Source organism: Plectropomus leopardus, chromosome 15, assembly GCF_008729295.1.
Source record: "Plectropomus leopardus isolate mb chromosome 15, YSFRI_Pleo_2.0, whole genome shotgun sequence".
NCBI lineage: Eukaryota > Metazoa > Chordata > Actinopteri > Perciformes > Serranidae > Plectropomus > Plectropomus leopardus.
Window position 1 is genome coordinate 10,918,650 of NC_056477.1, and position 14,573 is coordinate 10,933,222.

Consider the following 14,573-nt stretch of genomic DNA (forward strand, 5'->3'; position numbering starts at 1 on the left):
CCCTGTCAGAAATCGCAAAAACAAAAACACACTTTCTATTTTTTTTTTCTGTCACACTCATTTGACACCAAAAGGGACATACAAAAATTAAATGATAGATCAGTTATAATTTTTATTTAATAAATGTGGCCATTTGTGTTTGGATTTGGCTATATTTCCTTTGTCCCAGAGCCAGATTTTGGACATTGAACCCTGCTTAATATTAAATTAATGGTTATCAAATAATATTTCCAAATATAAATGACACATAGATACCCATTTTAATGAAAGTATCATGTGCTGTAAGATATATAAGTGTATTATGTGTGTTTTCATAAAACCTGTCCCTTGGGATTACTGTCATTTTCGCTGTATGAACTGTAAATTCAGGGAGGTTTCTTTTTAGCTATTTATTTATTTATTTTTACTGTTTATATACTTGGTGATCACAGAAACAGTCATGTGACAGGAGATCTATGGAGTGAACTGAAATAATAAAGAAATTAATGTATTTTTTGTTACAGTAAGAATATGTTTATTGGCTGTTATTTCTTGAAAGTTCATATTTTGTTCAAATGTACATTCAAAAACTGGCATTTTATATTTTGAGCTAAAACTGACAAAGGCAAGTGAACTTGTCATAAAAATGCAACAAAATGTCATTCCACAACAGTCATCATCCCCCTTCACATGGGTGGCGTCACTTGAGAATGTGGCTGGTTGGAACCTGTCACGTGCGCATGATATGCGGCAGGACACTGTCATATTGAAACGGTGACAGTAACGACATAATATGAGGAATGCGAGGACGCCTAGTCCACTGAGGTCCACTGCAAAGCGGCAGCATGTGAGAAGTTGGGACGAGAATGTGTTGGCGTATCATATTGCCACGAAAGGCGCCTTTTTGCGTCAGTGACTGACGCCAAAATCATTATCCAAACTACAATATTTGTCTAGTTGGGAATCAGAACAGACTGAATAGATATATAGTAATAGACATAACAATGCCGGTGTTACATTATGATACAAAAATGTATCAATAAATTTCTCTAGACAAATAAATCCAGACCAAAATAGAGTATAGATTAAGAATGACCGTTAAAGGAAATACATTTATTTCGCCCAACATGCATAATGCGTTTTAAATGGCTTAATTTGTCACAGGCAATAACTGAAGTAATCGGTGCTACAGTGGCACAACAATAACATAGTTATTATCCATTCACGCCACTTTATTTATTTCCCCATCATCAAATAAACACCGCTGTACCTTTGCCTCATGTCATTTTGAGATAAACCGCTTTGATAAACCTCAGGCTCTAAGCTGATGCTTTGAAATGCATCTGACAGGAGATTCCACCGTTTTCATTACTCTGCTGTCAGCTGCAGTGAAGGCTGTGTGTGATAATGTGCCAAAAAAGACCAACTCTGACATGAGGTACCATTAGAAATCCCTTCAGACAATAATTGAGACCAATGAGAGGAACGTTTAAACTGGCACATGGACGACACATCCTTTTAAAAAAAAATGTTTTAAGTTGCATTAGAGCTCAGAGAAGGTTAAAGGTAAAACAGAAGTGAGGACACCACTCAGGGTTGTGCAATGTTTAACAGATAACATTCACAGTTTCTTGCCCTGAGAGAAAAAAAAAAACAGAATATCTGCTAGTGCTGAGTGGCACAGTGAAGTGAGGAGAGTGTGACGTTCACATGCAACAGGATGTAGCTTAGTGACCATATATGTCTCTTTCCAGCCCCGTTCCTCTCAGTCAATATCCTCAACCATGGAGGAAATGTGAAAGAAACATAAGGAGGAGCCATTATAAGGGACAGAGAAAACCCAATGGGCAGGGATTGGGAATCTATCAAAAGAGACAGAGAACAAAACTGATCCACGCAATTATTGTTTCAGCCGGCTATGAGCCTGCGGCTTAGGGAAAAATCTATCAAGTCATTTCATTAGAAAGACCTCAGCAGTGAAAAGATGCGGAGACAATGGAGCCTCTTTCTGAAGAACGATAGTTACACATGAATAAGCTGCTCTCAGAGGTCAAATGAACAAGCAGGCTCATGTCCTGTGAAAAGGAGAATTACTGTCAAGTGAAAGCACTTGATAACAATAACCAAGAGAGACCTGGGATTACAGATGGCTTTCTTGAAATTGAAAAGTACACACAGAAAAATCTAAATATTTGAATCAACAATGTATGCAGTAATAACTTAAGGTTTAAACTACATTGCATAGTAACAACAGCAGAGCTCTCCATGTTGAAGTAGTATATCCAGATTGTGTGCAGACTGCACGCAACAGTACATACTATGTAAGGGCAGCCTACAGTCCTATTCACTAACATAGAGAGGGCAGGTTTATGACCTATACCTCAGGCATGGCACTAGGGGGCGATCAAGATTTTTTGGACTTTTCACTTTTGGGTAGTTGTCATGATGCCTATTTTTATCTAAACTATGGTTGGAACCAATAAGGAGTACCAACAATGGAGAGAGCCATAGACAAGACAGATGTTGCATCAAGGTTGTTCTATATTCAGACATCAGACATTGCAGTTTGTTTTACTTCCACTGGCAAAAAAGTCAGTCAAGCAGGTATGTTGGCATGGCAACCCATTAGTGTGGACTTAAAGCGATGCTACATTTAGGCAGTAACATTGGTCTTTAGTGATTGGTTAGGGAAAAACCAATTCCCCCCTCCACAGATATCAGTTAGAGTGGACGAGTGTGAAGCTGACAGTTCTCTCTGATATCAGGCAGAGATCCACGTTCCCCAGTTTCTACATGGGTTTTCCTCTGAGTGCTTCAGATTCCTCCCACAGTCCAAACACATGCAGCTCAGGTTGAACTGGAAACTGTAGGTGTGATTGTTTGTGTGTCAGCCTTGTGAGACTGCCAACCTGTTCAGAGTGTACACTGCCTCTCGCACAGTGTGAGCTGGGACACACTCCAGAATAAGTGGGCACCGACAATGGAGAGATAGTTTTAGATAGATTTAGTTTGAAAACATCACCCAGTGCTGAGAAAACTGCATTTGCAATACTTGGGTTTTACTATTTGTTTTCTGAGCTTTTGTGGTGCTTCACATTTTTTACGCAGCCTATTTTTAGTCATGTTAGTAGCATGGCTCTGTGAAAGGCAGTGCTTGTCGGTCCACCACTTTGGTCCAGACTAGAATAAATCAACAATTATTGCATGAATTGCCAAAAAAAAAAGTACAGATAGTCATAAGATAATGACCACTGACTTTATTAGAAATAGAAAGTGTGTTTTTATATACCCTGATATTAACATTTTTGTCTCTTGGCAGAATTTATCGACAACTTTAAAGGATTGATTTCTTGTTTTGAGTAAAATGTTTCAAGACTGGTTGGATTGATTGCTGTAAAATTTGGAAAAGACACTCATGGGTCTCTGATAGTTCAAATCACTGCAGTGCTTCCAATGGTTTTTTTTTCTAGGAACATGACCAAGCCAAAATTTGTATCTGCCTATGCTTTATTTACAAATACCTGCAAGACTTCTGGCATTCCCATCAACCTCAGCTGTGGATGGTGGCCATGGCTCAGGGGGTAGAGCGGATTGGCCACTAAATGGAAGGTCTTTGAGGATGCAATCTCTGGCTCTTCCAGTCGCATGTCGAAGTGTCCTGGGGAAAGGTACAGACCCACAAGTTGCTCCTGGTGTTTGAGTGCATTTGAATGTTTAAAAAAACTGAATAGCAGATGGCACTTTGTATGGTAGCCTTTGCCACCAGTGTAAGGAGCTGCCAGTCAGGTTAGCCCGTTAGCCCACTTCTATAGTGCCTTTAGTGTTTTACAAATCACGAGTAAGACTCACGTCTTTGGTTTTAAGTCTAAGTCCAAATTCTAGTCCAACATCAAGACAGGCAAGTCCCGAGTCCTAAACATAGAGTTTTGAGTCCTAGACAAGTCATATAGTCATAGTCATGGTGTGCTATGGGGCTCTAACTAAGTCCAAGTCATAATGTGCTTTTGAACTTGACTTGCAATGGTGTCTTAACATCAGATTAATAATCTATCAAATTTACATAAATGAATGCTGTTAAAATGTGTTTTTATTTATTTATTTATTTAAGTTTGCTGGAAGCTGTTGTGCTCTATCTGTATATTTCAACCTGCACATTTTGCATACTGCAATAATTTTTTGTTGACCACTGCGTACGTGAACCAAACAATCTTTGGTATCATTTTTTTTTTAACTGACATGCAATAAGTCCTTCTTAATTTTGCCGAGTTGAGTCTAAAGTCATCAAATCGTGACTGAGTCCAACTCAAGTCCAGGACATGTGACTCAAGTCCACACCTCTGGTAATCAGCAAAAATCTGCATGCTAAAAGGCTAAAGTAAGATGGTGAACGTGATATGCAAATAATGCATTTCTATGGCCAAAGAGTACCGACTATAGAGGTGGACTAGGTAATGCAGTATTAATGATGTATGTGTTTGTGCTCGTCTGTAAAAATTCTTTGGAGCAAATGCACAGCAGTATGTGTGTACATATAACACACACATCAATGAGTCTTCACTCAACTAATACATGAAACATCCTCACACACAGCAGCGGACATCCATTAGCAGACGTGTGAATGTGTGTGCATGTTTGTGTAGACTTGTGGAGAGAGAACTGAAAAGGAAGGGGGGCTAACGGGACTGGCATGACATTAAACCTGACAGATGGGAAACATCATCACCTGCTGTGAACTGTGAACGGTCCACGCTCATTTCCACTGGTCCTCTGGCTCACTAATAAAGAGAGAGAGAAATGAAGACATTTAGATCCAAGCTGATGTACTTGTAAACCACAAGGCATACAAAGACAGCATACTGCACATATTTCTGTGTAAGGATTTTTAACAAGGCACAAGATATTAGAAGTCATTTCCAGGCATAGGACTTTTATAGAGATACCTTCAGTTATTACTCTGAAGATTAAATGTAATGAATTCAGATTTTTGTGGGTACCAAATGTCAAAATGTAAATGCAAAAGTGACATAATAAAAACAACAAAATCGATTAATACTTCTTATAAATCTGAGTCACTATTTGTCACATTATTACATTACAACATTGCATTTTAATTTTGAAAATAATAACTACTTGGGCAGAATGAGAGAAATGAGTCAGAAGTTAATCAACACAGCAGCTCAGATGATAGATGCGCACGTGCGTGCACACACACACACACACACACACACTTATGGTAGATAAAGTGTGATCGTGCACAACACCAAAGAATAAAACATAACCTGAGTTGCTATGGTTTCAAGGCCATGCAACTTTTAGAAACAGGGTGTGTGTATTTGGAGAGTTGTACATATAAAAACGCCTGTTTTTGGAGTCAAAGTGAAAGAGACTGAACTTCATGCATGTGCGTCATGCAGAATTTTTCATGCTTCATAATGTTCTTGCTTGGTTACCTGGTTACCTTACTATTTCTGAGTTGTGGTAATATGTCCTAAAAAGGGACTATTTTCAGTCAGTATGCAGACATCTAAAGATGGCACATCTTCTCTATTAGTCGTTGAGTAACACTGTCTAATGACACACACTTCTGTGCTCTTGTGAATGTCAAAATATCATCATTATGCATCAGCATGCATATAGTGGTTCATGTGTAATCCTTTGGAGCACTCCAATGGAAAAAACAACGAATCACAGAAAAGTAAAATTTCTCAGTTCAGTTGTACCTTATTGCCTTAACTGGCAGTATTTTATTAAAAGAGAAGAAGTGACAAATATAAAAAAAATAGCACTGAATCAGTCAAAATGGGTAATACAACTGGGCATTTGGCAAGTAATGATAAACATTCACTAGCCAAAGTGATTTTTCTGGCATTAAAAGTTCTAAACATTCTATGTGTTTTGATTTACTAATAAATGTTTTATTTTGACTTTTTTTTTCTAAATCAAAATGACGATAAAAACATGACTGGTCAGAATTCACATTGCATGAAGAAAGATTCAAACATTTAATGTGCATGTACTACTTGAATGGATTATGGAATATTTCATATTAGTTTTGATTGAAAAGAAATCCAAGACATTAGCTGAAGTTGGGAAAAAGTACACAAATTAGAATATTTCATTTGGTACATTCGTAAAATCCTGAAAAAAAAGCATAAACTCAGTGTTCACTTGGTTTCACACACAACATGGACATCAGTCTCCTGTGGAAAATCCTGTGTTTGTTTGACCTATCCAGCCCAACAACCTGTTTCCAGACACAGACTTTCTATGTTTAGGCTACTTCCTATCAGTGCATTGATCACATGATTGCAACCTTCCTGATAACTGGCTCATGATAACATGGGTTATACAAGTTGTGGTGTATTACTAGGTAAATGTACGGTGTGCGACAACAGCCTGGTCATCAACATCACAGGGTAAAACACAGATTAAAATATGCAAATGTGAAAATTTTAACTTTGTTCCTGTTTCTGTATTAATTTGATTTATTTGTGTTATTGTTGATTTGTTTTTTTCTGCTTGTATTAATTTTTAATATTATAAAGTGAAAAATAAAGTCCTGTATGTGTGGCATTGTTGTTTGAATGGAGCAGAATGTGTCTTGTTTTTTTTTGTTACAAAATGTTGCCTTTCTCCTTTTTACCAGGATGAAATAAACAGAGTCCCAGCAGCGAGCTTCTCTATTGTGCAATCAAATGAGATAGCAGGATGAGTTTCCTCTCACTGAAATTGAAGTCATAGCACAGTTCAACCATGACTGATTGCCTCTGCTCAGGCCCAGCAGTACAGAGAGATTTATCTCTATCATTCTTTCACTCTGTTTGTCTCTGCGAGCGTGAAACGAGACATGCCGCCTTTAGATGTAGCTGACTGTTGTTGCTGCTGCTGATGGGTGGCCACAAGGAAACACAGCCAACACACACAGTCAGGACATAGGCTTCCTCTGCAACACATGGCCAGTTCAACGGGGGGTTAGTTGTTTGTGTTCTGCTCTGTGTGAATCAAAGATGAAAATCCCTCTGAAAAAAAAAAATTATTTACATAATATTTCTATAAGCTTGAGTTTTTAATTTGTGAGCCGGTCTCTTTATATGAATGACACAGAGACAGACTGCGGTGATAATCCTGGAGCCGTTCCATTTATAGAGCAACTCCAATTCACTGATCCCTGCATTCAAATTAATTACCTTTGGATGTAATATTCCTATTTGGTGATATATTTCACCTTTTAAACATTGTTTTTCCCCAGTTGTTTGCCCGGCATCTCGAATATACTCTGTTAACCTTTAATGTTTAAACTAGGTGATGTCTTAATGTTTTTTATGCCACAATTCCAACACACAATTATGTGTTGTGCATCATCTATACATGGCTCTCCAGAATTCAGACTGTCATATTATAGTATCTTTTGAAACTTTGGGGTCTCCACTGAGACTAAAGGCAAAGTCATTGCTGCTTTTCAAGTTAAACAAAAGTTGCATTGATTGAACTGAGCCCCTGAAGTCAGTCATTAATAGAGTTATCAGCAGACTGAAACATGCTGCCTGCAAACGTCATCAATTCATGTCTTGATGCCCTGATTTCCACCAAGGGAGGCCTTAATATTTTTATACTTTATTGTCCAAAAATCAGCATAATAGCACAATATCTTTACTGTTTTAAGGTGGGTTTTTCCTTTAACCCTTTGAAACCTGGGTAAATTGGCAACTTGGAGAAAAAATGATCCAGAAATCAGCAAGAAATTTGTAAAAAGTACAGGAAAATTACTGGAAAATTAGCAAAACAAATAAATAAATAAATAGATAAATAAATAAAACAAAAAACAGGAAAGTGACAACAACAACAACAACAAGGAAATAACCTGGAAAGAATGCTTACAAATTATAATAATTATGCAAAAATAGTTTTAAAGATATAATTAGAAATTATGATTAATCTGGACATTTTTTCCTTGGCTTTTTAATCATAATCTTCTAAATCTATTATTTTTTTCAACTAAAGGATATTTCTTTTTATGCAACCCATTGCCTTTTTCCCAATGTTTTTGGAAGGAATCACATTCATTTGCTCAGGGCTCAGAGGTTTAAATACTTTTGAAAAGCATCTGAATGCAACACAAGAAAAGAGATGTCGATCCACATTTCAAAGGGTTAATGGTTTGTCCTGCCAGTGTTGGCTAATTGCAACCCGGTCTCATTCCCAACCCTTCATATATGATGCTTGGTCATTGGCTCTCGGTGTCAGATACTGATGCATCAAGGTACACTTTAGCACTCTTTTGACATGCCGCATTTTTTTTAAGATTAGTTTTATTGCCTTTAATGGACAGGACAGTTCATATTCCATATGCCCCATCTGACACATCTTTGACCAACATGACAACTGGCTATCCCGTATCCTTCTGTCAGAAATGTAACGATAAGTCATAACTGTGGATCTATTTAAACATTATGCCATATATGGCTGAGCCTTCTGCAGTCGCCCTTTGCTGCATTTCCCCTTCACTCTCAAACCTTTCCTGTCCACCTTACACTGTCCTGTCAATAAAGGGAACAACACCCCCCCACAAAAATTACCATATGAATCTCAAAATGTAACAATTATGAGAATGATTCACAGTTAGGTCTGATTCTCTGTCTGATTACAGTACAGATGGACTGTCAAATAATTGGATTAATTGGGCTGAGTACTGACAGCTGAGTGCCAGCTGTCTGCAATTTGATGTTCTCAGTACAGTCACATTGTAGATGCTCGATATTGGACGTTATTGTGTTTGTCTCAAACTACCTGTTTTGAGCAAGTCAATACGGTTGTATTTTTGTAATTACTGTCTATTTTTATATCATCGTCAGCAACAATGTCATTGAAGTTTTAATACTGTGCCAGCCAACAGAAACCAGAGTGGACTTTTTCAGCTTTGTTACTTTCAATGAAGAACACAGAAAAATAACAGAAAATTAAGGTTCAAAAGTTCAACAAAAGCATGATTTCTTCCTTCTACCTCTCCTGCTTGAAACACATTTTTGATTAGTACAGACTTTTGCGTGGACAATTCTTTCGATAAAAGGGTTGTTTTTCACTTTAGCAGATGTGAAGAATAAATTCATCCCTGACTACAACTCCTGACTACAAAGTTCTTTTTTTTTTTTTTTTTTTGGTAAAAGCATATGTACTTGCACGATTTTATCAAAGCTTTCTTCACATTTGTTTCCTATGGGAACAACGGAGGAGACTGGCATAAAAATAATATCGTCACTGAATGACACACAGAACAATCATCTCTGTAAGTTGAACCCTATATATGTCAAGAGACATGACCTAATGTAATTTTATAATTTAGCTCATTGACAACACTGATGCTTTTTTTGTTAATGTCATGATATTGCAGGCAGCAGAACCCAAGTGCAGAAGCTTTAACATGGCAACAGGAACTAAAATAAATAAAGTATTAACTTTACCAAACTCAGGTACTGCAGAGCAAGAAAAACAGAACTGGCTGGCCGGAAACCACATGGAGCAAAAATCAGTTGAAACCAACGAGATACGCAGACCACAAACTGACAAGGAACAAAGGGAAACATACACAGAGAACTGATCAGAAGGACACAGCGTGAGTGGGAGGTGACCAGCAAAATGAGCTAAACAAACGGATTGGTTTATCATGGAGAAAGCACGAATGTGGTAGGTAGCACTAGGGCAGCCCAAACAAGACCAATAAAGACAGGTGTGCAGAAGAAACTCTGGAAGAAGAAGGACTGCAGGAAACAGGCAAAGGACATAAAACAATACCTGACACGTGAGGAGAGTGACTTTCAAAGCAAGACAGGAAACAAACTGTAATAAAGCTGCAGGGCTGTGACACCTACATTAACTCATAGAGCTGATGCAAATTTGTAGCAACATTGTTATCAAAATTAAGTGAATCAACATTGAAGGAATATCTCAACAGGGCAGCCTCCAGCTCACCTGCCAGAGTGTGCGCCCCCGAGGCCTTTGCAGTGGCCCGGGTTTGATTCAAGCCTGTGGCCCTTTGCTGTGTGTCATTACCCCTGTCTCCCACTTTTCCTGTCATTGTACAGCTGTCCTATCAATAAAGGGAAAAACCCCAAATAATAATAATATAAAAAAAGGAATATCTTGACTCTGATAAATAGTCTCAAACTGCTTTTTTTGCAAAGACTTTGTTGAAGAGGACTGATACCCCTCTCACCTCCATAAGCAAATGTTGCAGCCAGCACCCAACTAATTTAGCTCTGCAAAAAGGCTGAATATTTGGAAACAGCTAGTCTGGGTCTGTCCAAAAATACCTACAAGCACCTTTGAAGTTTACCAATTAGCATGTTATATCTTGTTTGTGTTTCAAAACCATAACAAGTTTTTATGGGAGTTATTTTCTGGAACTATTTATTTGCTGAGCGTTACACCAACTTCTTGAAGACTCAACATCCTCACAGTGGTGACAAGAGTCCTAGCCGGGGCTGGGTTTGACTGTTTAAATAGAAATGGTGATGCGTTGGACGCCCTGTTGCAGACACACTGCCTTTTAATAAATGCTGGGTTTGTTCATTTTAATTCAAGGGGGTTTTATTGGCATTGGAAAACTTACGTCTACATTGCCAAAGCAAGTGTGAAATAAGAACAAAAAATGTACAATTGGTAAAATTCTGCACAAATTTGGTTTGTATACATATTGCTGCTGATTGGGAACGCCTCCAACACAGCCACAGCAAAGTGGAAAAAACATACCTAAAGCCTGTTGTTCAAATTTTTATGCTAAACTAAGCTAGCCAGCTGTTGGCTGTAGCCTATTAATAAATGAAGAGACATGAGACTGGTATGATCCTCTCATTTAACTCATTGCAAAAAAAGAAATATATTGCCATCACAAAATGTCAAATTGTTTCTTTAAACTGGTAATTTTCATAGAAAAAGTAATAAAGAGAGTGTCCCCAACTAAAATTAGCAGTTCAGGTGAAAAACAACCAACAGCATGCACATGGATAAAGATTGTTCATCGGTTTAGTGCACAAAAAAAATGACGTAATAACAAAGAGTTTTAAGCTTACAGCTCTGCACAAAAATCAGTATTACACTGCATGTCTGTCTCCTTCAGGCGCTTTGAGCTTGTGGTGTTAGGTGTAGGGGAATGATTTTTATTCATTGTGTTCCCCACTGATTCACTAATCAATGAGTTGAGGATGCTCCAAAGCTTCAATTGCCTTTTCCTCCCCAACATGCCTAATTTACCTCAGACCATCACAGATAAGCCGTACAAGAGCGCCAAACAAAACCAAGGGGGAAGATATTTTAGATTAGAAGTGTGAATCAACATGAGAATTATTCAGCACATGAATTTATCTTTTCAAACAATTATCACTGTTGGAAAAGCTATTTTACAAAGAGATAACAGATCTCATGGGTTAGAGTAGCCTGACAGTTCGTGATGTTACACATTACCAATGAACACATGGACTGGCAGGGAAACTGTTGAAAGTGAGTTAAAAAGAATTGAAATACACATCATATCAGTGAATAACACTGTGTTAGTGGAACGCAAACTGATAAATGATATAATCAGAGAAAAATGTCATGACTTAAAACAGCCTCTCTTTACAAGATTAACTTGCAGAAGTCTGCTCAGTTGGGACATTTGGACTACAACATGGCAAAACCGACACATTCTCACTCCCAACTCGTCAAATGCCAGCACTTGGTCAGTGGCCTATCACATCAAGATGATGCATTACACTCCTCTGGCTACAGTTTTGGAGATTTTCAAAATAAACTTCCATTTTCACAGGGAAATCTACAGATTCTGCTCATGAAATGCATACAGTCTTTTTTTTAAAATAAACTTAGAATATAGTCAACATAAGATTTTAGTTTACTTCCATTTGTTTAGGCAACAAAAGCAATTGGCTTGGTTTAGAAAAAAACATTACAGTCTGGCTCAAAATAACTACGCTTGATACTTACGTAGTATAACATCAAACATCACGAGCATATTGTGGTAAACATGTTAACACACTACATCATATATAATATACACTATGTCATGTTTTATATACACTACATTGTATATAAAACAATTATATTGACTTTCACTGCAGACATTTTGACTTGCCATTGTAGGAAAAGTACAGGTGTTACTAAAAACATTACGAATGGCTCTATTCAGGTGTCCCAGTGACAGTGTGGCTGTGAGTCATCATGCACAATACCAGGACCCTGAAACTGAAGCAGATAAATGCAAAAGCATTAAAAGCACCTGTGCAACACCTGTGCTTTTCCTTCAATGACATGGCAAAATGTGCTCTCTAAAAAAGGCTCTTTGTGGAATATTTCCTGATTTTTCTACTAGATTGTGCTGAAGAAGACATTGTTTTATACAATTAATGAGTGACTGACTTTGATTTGTTGTTGAGAACAGCCCTAATCACCAGAGTGCTGCAGTGAAGCTACTTAGCGGAGAGTAGATGATGACAATGTTATTTTTCTTGTCAGTTTTCAGGTGTGATTGACTTGAAACTGTGAAAGTGGCTATGGAGGGACACTCTGTTGACTCTCACATCACTCTAGCTCCTGAAATACATACACACACACACACACACACACACACACACACCCATGTGTGCACAATAGGATGTCTTACGTCCTTGACAAAATGACAGAATGTTAAAAGAAACCTTATCGGTTTCTTCCGCCTTTGGAGAGGATTACCATCAATATCACATGAGGAGGGCAATCAGCAAAGCCTGACTACTTTCCCCTCTCTTCAGCTCTGTAGCTCCCTGAACTCTTTCGTCATCCAGGAGACCAATCACATTTTAAATGCACATAACCAAAGAGCCAAAAAAGAGGATTCTCTGGCATGGAGCCCTCCTCATCTCTTATCTCTGATTTCCCTCAATAAGTGCATGTTGACAACGACACGGGGAAAATGTCACCTGTGATGTGTAATGGAGATAAATGTAATAGGCTGTCAATCCATCTAGCTGGGCACAGTTAAGGGTTGAATTATTACAGATAAATAACAAACGTGTGCATGTCAGTATCAAGCCAACACATTAGTAAACTAGTCCTTAGAAAAATAAAGAATTTCATTATATATGAGAAACAATGACAAAAAAAGAGTGCTCAGGATCACAGGTAAGAGGATAAAGCTAAAAATCTTTTTTCACAGTATGTCTTTACAACTGCCTGAGGAGCCTGGTCGCTGTGGCCGATCAGCGCTGCAGCACCTGAACACAAACCTCCAATAAGATGTAAAAGTCTCCTTCTTTTCTGCACCTGCATCTGTGACCTTCTTTTGTGTGGCTTTTTGGGTTTGTTTTCACCTTAAGCTACATTAACATTGAGGCCACTGACAAACACTCCTCAAATGCAAATTTACCTCTTAGTTATTTACTTCTATTTACAACAAATAATTTCAATTTGCATTTACAGCCAGCACAACAGCTCAAAAAAATATGACACATGACATTATCATATCATACATCATATGACAAAATCTTGAAATGTGTAAAAATTAGTTTATGGGTTCAGGATAAAGTTTGTTTTGCTCTCAGTGGAAATGACAGAAATGAAAATGTCTTTCTTAGGAATTGATTGAGTAAAACCCCCGCCAAAAAAAACAACAAAAAAAAACAGGTTCCCACACACAAAATAACTTTCCCAGCCTCTTTATTTGGCACATATAACTGCTACTGCTATGTTCACATGGATATATAGGTAAATTACTTTGGGCACCAGTACAAGAAGAGGCTGGTTAGTTAATTGCATTCATTTTGTTAATGTGATTTTCTGTGTGAATTTACATTGAGATTGATATAATTATTATGATTATCTGGAGAATATTATTACAGGATCCAGTCTGCCGTTTGGAGGTTGGTGTCTGGTGTCTCTGCGCTGGATTACGTGCTTTTGGTTTTGTTACTGTGTTTGGTGTGATAAATATACAGCATTTTAATGATTTATTTTTGTGATGATGAAGTGGCCTAAATATGTACTTGATGATATGCACATTATCGGCCCTTAATGCTGCATACAAGACCCTCATAAGTGAGAAGGGTAAAGATGTATAATTCTGTATGGGGAGGCTTAAACCACCATGCTTTAAACCGTACTGTATGCCACATAAAACAGAGAGATATCACAGCAGGTCTATGAAGTGTTTTAATGTTGAGTTACTGGAATTAGGCTTTGTCTTTTAGTGCCCTCTTGTGACTAATCCGAGAACATGAATTTAGTATCTACATTATTGGGTCTGTAAGGTTTAAGAGGCTTCAGATGCTACTATTCAAATATCTTGGCCTTAAAAATGTGCACATTTTGTGCATGAACCTGTACTGTGAAATCATAATAATATGTTTCCCTTTTATTTGAGGACTACTGACTTTTTCAGATGCTCTGTAATCTAATCCTGGAAATTAAAATTAGTTCTTGTCCATCTTTCTAGCTAATATTCAGGGGAAATGGTCAATAAATATAGGACAGGGGATGTTTCTTTATATTACATTATAGCCATATTATACAGTGCATTCAGAAAGTATTCAGACCACTTCATTATATCCACTTCAACAGAATTTTAGAAA